Genomic DNA, 6,971 nt, shown 5'->3' with positions numbered 1-6,971 from the left:
CTGGCCCAATTTATTTCGATATAGTAGAAGAGAAAAGTGATTTTAAAAACCTGCAAAGGATCAATGGGAAGGGAAAATTCTGGCTGCCTTAGGGGTTAGTGAACATATGTGAAGTTATTGCCTTTTTTTCCAACAAAATCTGGTTTGAACTTCTGCCTTATCCCTAAATGTGTTAGACAGAAAAATGGCAAAATTTAAAAGGCAGACAACAGGTTATTGTCAGTATTCTGTGCATTCCCAAGGTAGAAAGCGTTCCTTTTAGAAATATTATATTTCCCTTACAAGTTTATTTAGATTGTTTGTAACTATTTTGAATTGGTTCAATGATTACAAAATGAATTAAGCCTACTTTTCCATGTCGGTGGATGAATGAATGCCTAGCTGTGTGCTGTCAAAATACTACTCTCTGAGATAAAGTAGAAGAATGTGGAAAGTGTATATTGGTTGGGAGTCAGACCTGAGTTCCAAGTCTCCCTTTGGCCTTACTAACTGGCAGATCTTGGCAGAGTTACTTCACCTACCCCTCAGTTTTCTCCTCTGTAAAATCAGGATAATGCCTGCTTCATATAGTTGTTCTACAGATAAGAAATATGCATATAGAAAATGCTATACACATAGTAGGAGTTCAAGAAATTGTAGCTAGTTTATAGCTACAATACTCACATGTAGAATTAATACAAATTTAAAAATCAACAACTTAGATATTTGGTAGGAAACTTAATGAGTGAAGATTGGCTGAAAAAAAGCAAGAAAGTAGGTACATGTCTTGTTTTGGTCAAAATGGAGAAATTACTAAGAAGAGAGAGTTTCCTTTGAGTAGTGCTAAGTAAGCATTTCTTAGTGGACAGAGAATTTCTGTGAAATGAGCAGTCCTTGCCTCGACCTTTTGGATGGTGCTGGATTTACTATCTTCATGGTTCCACAGCAGGTTACTTTCCTATCAACCTGGGTATGTGGTATAACTCATCTTTTTCTAGCTCAAACAAGTCCTCTTCCAGCAGGATAGTTTGCAAATTGCTTTATCATACCAAATGCACTTTAAATTCCAAAATTGGCCAGAATTCTCCATCCTCTTGGGAAAATGACATCTCTTGATATTGGTAAATATCATCTAGTTGTCTATATCTATCCACCTACTTAAGCACTAGAGAAGCTTTGCAGCAGATATCTATGTCTTTATTTATTTATTCTTGCTTTCTACTGTTATCATATTTTCCTATAAAACACATTCACAGTAGTTTAAATAATTTCCTGGAGGATTTAATGTGGATAAGTCATCATTCTTTTTTGGTGCTTCAGTTTCTCTTTGGCTTTCATGGAATGTCTGCTTTTGCAGTTTGGTTGTTTAAAGACCACATTTTGTAAGCCCTAGTACTCCTTCTAATTATAGAAGTAACATAAGAAAAACTAAGAGTATGTATGAAGTAGAGAACAGAGTCACAAATAAGAGAGTCTAGAGCAAAGAGATGTAATATTTTAATTGTGTATTTAAGACAATTCACAAAAAACTTATCTGGGATTTGGAGATACTGACTTACGTGGTAACCGGTCAGTTGCTATAGCACAGAAATAAAAAAAAAGTTGGCTATATTTGGAAAAATAATAATATGGCCAAGAAAAGGAGGGGAACAATAACTATAAATATGGTATTCACCTTACTATACTTATGAGAAGCCAGGCAAGGGAGAAGAATACTCAATGAAAATAAAAAAATCTCAATGTTGAAATGTGAAGAAGAAAGAAAATGAAGTGATTAATAGAGTGAAGAGAGGCTTATAGAATAAATGTTAATAAAAAGTGTTGCTCTTTGAGTAGAAAATTTTGTAGTTTGAGAAGTAAACTCTTGCAGTTTGAGGAAAAAAAACCATTTTTTTCCTCCCACATTGAAATAGCATGAGATATGATGTAGCACAGAGACAAGCTATGCTAAAATAGAATGTGCAACAATTTTTAAAAATTAATTAATTATTTTTTTGCTGAGGAAGATTATCCCTGAGCTAACATCTGTGCCAATCTTCCTCTACTTTATATGTGCGTCACTGCCACAGTGTGGCTGATGAGTGGTGTCGGTCTGCCCCTAGGATCCAAACATGCAAACCCTGGCCGCTGAAGTGGGATGCGCTGACCTTAACCACTACGCGAGGGGGCCGGCCCCCGTACAACAATTTTTTTGTAAGTATAAATAACAGAAAACAAGAGTTCTTAGATGATAGATGTAAAAAGAGAAAATTACTACCGTTAATGAATGAGTAGTCTTCAAAGAGAAAGACAATACTTCTTTCACATTCAAAAACAGAGATTCAATATATCTGAATTAGTTAAAAATCATCCTGAAGGCTCAAAATCAGGGAATTGGTTAGCTACCATATATTGGAAATCTCTGCTGCCTTCGAATGAAGATGAAGATCAGCAGCGTCTGCCATAGAAAGATGTTTATGAGACATTTTAGGTGAACAAAATAGATAAACCAGTACACAGAGTGTGATCCTATTTTTTTGTGAAGAAACAATACATATGTGCAGGCATAGGGAAAACTCTGAAAGTGTATTCACCAAAGAATTACAAGTGACTAACTCATAGCACCAAAATCATGAATTTATTCATTTATTAATTGACTCAATAAGTGTTCATTGAGAATCTGTTACATGCCAGGCACTGTGCAGGGCTCTAGATAGATATTTGTGAACAAAATGGATATGTTTCGTGCTTTCATGGCATTTAAATTCTAGAGGAAAAAAAGATACTTAACAAGTAAGTAGATGGATAAAATTAATTAGACATTATTGATGAGTGCTCAGAAGGAAATAAGCTATGATATCAGGATGATATCAGGATGCTGCAGCACAGAATAATAGGGTGGACATGGGGAGTTACTTAGATAGGTTGGTGAGTTGCACAAAGTCTCTCTCAGGAGGTGATATTCAACTTGGCATTTGAAGGAAGGAAAGGCGCCAGCCCTTTGAACAGCCAGGAGAAGAACATCAGAGGTGTGGAAATGAAAAGAACGTGAACAGACAACACTTTAAATTTTTTTGAGCTCAGAGGCTCAAGGGTGTAGATTCAGGGAATACTTTTGTACAAACAGAATATACTAGAGTAAATTCGTGATTTTTATTTTTTTATACTTGCATCATAAAATGTTTTGAACAGTCATTCTTCTGCTTACATCGTTTTATAATCAGGAAAAAAAGAGCAATAAAAGTTAGGAAAAAGATGTCCAAGTTGCAGAAGACCAAAGATCAAGGCTTGTGGAATTGGCAAAGTCATAGTTATTAAAGATATAAGGAAGGGGAATTTTCACAGAGAAAACAATAAGGTGGGAATTTGAGAAGACCAAAGGTGAAATAAATCAGCCGTGACTATAAAGTATGTTAGTTGCTAGATTTTGGTCGGTGAGAAATACAGAGCAATAAGCAATGAGAGAATGAATGCAGAGAAGGTGAAATGTGACTATAAAGTAATGTCACTGATTTTCGTGAGTGATTCACTGAGTTCATCTTGTCTTATTATGCAGACATCACACATTACAGAAAGAGGAACCGCTCCTCACCAATCTTGCAAGACCCAGCTTGTGTCCCACTCCCTTCATTGAGTCTTCCTGGTGAATTCAGCACAGTATGGTGTTTGCTTTCTGAATTTTTATAGCATTCATAACAAACCCTATAATTCACAATGCTACAATCAATACTAGGACTTAATTGGGGCTAACTTGTTTATTTTCTAATTGTATTATGGACAGGCCATCTTCCAAATAAAATTTACCCATTCTTTATATATTTCCGTGGATTCAAAAGTCATGATCACATAAAAAGTACTCAAAAAGTTGGCTAAAGAGAAAGATCTTTTAAAAAATTTACTTACATAAACATTTTATTTTTATTTAGATTGTAAATGGACATTCATTTGTGAATCTTATTGTAAGGCAAAATTCTTCTCTTGGAGTATGAGTTTGTTGATTGAAGTACCGTTTTGTCTTCTTTATATAAAATTCACCTGTTATGAATCATCTACAATTTTTAATTTCTTGAACAAGATATTAAAGACATTCTGTAGAGAAAGTTGAGAATAGAATCCTTCTAACATTCTACCTTTTTCTCCAGTCCCTTAAAAGTTGTTACACCCAGGCTTAATTTGACTCTAGTATTTTTAAGGGCCTTGTCTTTATTGAAACTTTCTAAAAGCACTCAGCTGAGAATTCATATAAACAACTTTCTTTTTTATCCTCATACATATCAGTTTATAGAATATTCAATTAAATTACATAATTATAATAACAAGCCCAACTGGCATTAATAAGTTGGAGACAAACTTAACTGACTCTTGTTAAAATATAACTCAACTGGTATAATCTCTGTCATTAAGTAGGGTGTGTGTGTGTGTGTACTTGTCATGAGGGTCAATATACTGTTGGCATCAGTCAATGTATTTTCTGGAGGGACTGGGGGAGCATCAGTTAATCTGTGATCAGTTGTGTGAGTGCAAGATAGTTATAGGGGCTTCTTCCATACTTTAACTCTCTATGTTCATTTTTTCATTTGAATCTTCTAGTTTAGATGATGGTTTGACCATGATGGCTCATTGGAACAATTATTGCATTAAAGAATGGCCACTGAAGTGCTTCTATCAAATGGTAATGTTTCATAGAGGAAGGTAGGAATCCTCCTTGCATTAAATAAGAAAATGCATTAAAGTGGTTAGCACAGTGTATGGCACTTGGTAGATGTCCAACTATTATTATTGAATCTTAATCCACATCCTCCTTTGAAGACATGAGAAAGTTAAGGTAGCCTCAGGAGATGTCTTTGGGATAGTCTTTGATGGGGATGGAAGGTGTTCCTTTCTTTAGGAATGTTTGGGATCCTTCAGTTATTTAGGGACAAACATTGGTTTCATCTCTTTCTGAGATAGAGGGATAGAGTCGGGAGTTGTCCAAAAAGAGGGTCCACTATGCTTGTAGTCCTGATTCTTGTCCAAGCTGAAAATTGGGGAGGTAGGGTAATTCTCTTTACCTCTCAGTGAAAGGTCCAAGGACACCTTTATCCATTGCTGTGGCTTAAAAGGCCAACAGCTGCCACGAGGAAAGTATTCCTTGATGCAGAAAACATTTAGTACCATGTGTTAGATATCTGTTTTAGCTCTTGCACGACCATGAGATGACATCAACTCATTTATGTCTTTCCTGGCTTGGGGAGCCTGGAGAGGGGGCTCCCTGTGATCCTTCAGGGGGTCCATGAAGCCAAAACTATTTTCATAATTATACTAAGATGTCATCTGCCTTTTTCACTCTCATTTTCTCATGAGTGTTCAGTAGAGTTTCTGGAGGCCAGAGTGAATGCAGAAAAGAGAGAATAATCCAGTTATCACCTGTTAGACCAAACATTAAAGAGATTTGCAAAAACGTAAAGCAATGCTATTCTCTCACTAATTTTTTTTGTTTTGGAAAATGTAGTTATTTTTCATAAAATGTGCTATTTATGGTAACATATAATGAGTTTATTTTTGTTATTTATAAATGAATTAATAAATTAATATTTCAAAATTTTCTGTTTTAATTTCAAATGTGGTAAATATTGAAAAATATCACCACATGAACAAAAAGCTTTTTGGGGTCCTCAATAATTTTTAAGGTATAAAGAGTTCCTGAGATCAAAAGATTGAGAACCAATGATGTAGAAGAAGAGAGACTGGACCAAACTCAAGGACATGGTACAGCCAAGAGATGTAGAATTTCTAATGATCAATTAGCATTTAACAGGTTATATTATTATGGATACTTTATTTCAAGAACTTTTGAAGGAGAATAAATAAATTCTAAGAGCACTTAAAAGTTTTGCCTCAAACCTTTTAAGCAAAACCAGACACAATGCAGAATAATTAATGAAAAGGAAAAAACAGACAAATGTTTCTAAAGAATTCTAGCAGGAGAAGAATTGATGTGAGGTGGATAAACTATCATGTCTGTGTAATGGCACAGTCTTTTAAAATAAATGGAAAAAGCTTGAATTTAGCTAGTTAGATTTGAAAGTTTCTAAAAAATTCCTATTTTTATTTTCTTTATTATAAGAGGGGGGATTTTTCTGAAATTGCAATCTAGCTTAATTAGCTAATAGTTTGTTAATTTCCTTTATTAATATTTTTCTTTATTATACGTGCTGGCAATTATAATGCATTGTTTTAACTGATATGAGGAAGAAATAGCTGCTCAAATACCAAGCCAATGTAGTAATCATTAAAAAAAAAAAACTTGGATTCTTAAAATAGTAGGGATAATTTTACATGTAGATTGATAGTATGTTTAACTATAGCCTTTTAGTAGCGTGCATTATATGCTGTGATTCATCTTTGTGAGTCATGATTAACAACATGACCTATTTGTACATGTTTAGTTTTTGAGGATTGAGTAACAATAGGTGATATACTCCAGTGGTATTATTAAGATTCAAGAGCTGTTACAAAGGCGGGTCTTTGGAATAACATTTCATTAATTGCCCACATAGTTTTCAATCAGTAACTAACCCCTAATTATTCTGAAAGTTCATCCTTGAGCATGCATTCCTTAAAATAACATTTATCATTTTTTTCATATTGCAAAAGGAATGTGTATTCATTTAGAAAATACACTAAATATGGAGATACTAAAAGAATTAAATAAGTATCACAGGCATGTCCTTCTCATGACTATCCTTATTAACATTTTGGTACATGTCCTTCTAGTCTTTTTTGACATGTAAATATATACATTTATTTTTTTCTTTTGCAAAAATGGGACCATACTGCGCATACTGTTTTGTAAATTGCTTTTTCCTCCAACAGTATTTCATTAACATTTTTCTTTCAAGTATACACTTTATTAGTACCCACATTATCTAAAGTTCTTCAGATATTTTTATTGCTATTATCTCAGATTATGAGAATGTATCATGATGTCTTAAAGGTTATATCACTCAGGGTTCTTGGTTGTAAGCAGTAGA

The sequence above is a fragment of the Ceratotherium simum genome, chromosome 5, assembly GCF_057802395.1.
Source record: "Ceratotherium simum simum isolate JZ-2026a chromosome 5, ASM5780239v1, whole genome shotgun sequence".
NCBI lineage: Eukaryota > Metazoa > Chordata > Mammalia > Perissodactyla > Rhinocerotidae > Ceratotherium > Ceratotherium simum.
This window is presented reverse-complemented; position numbering follows the sequence as displayed.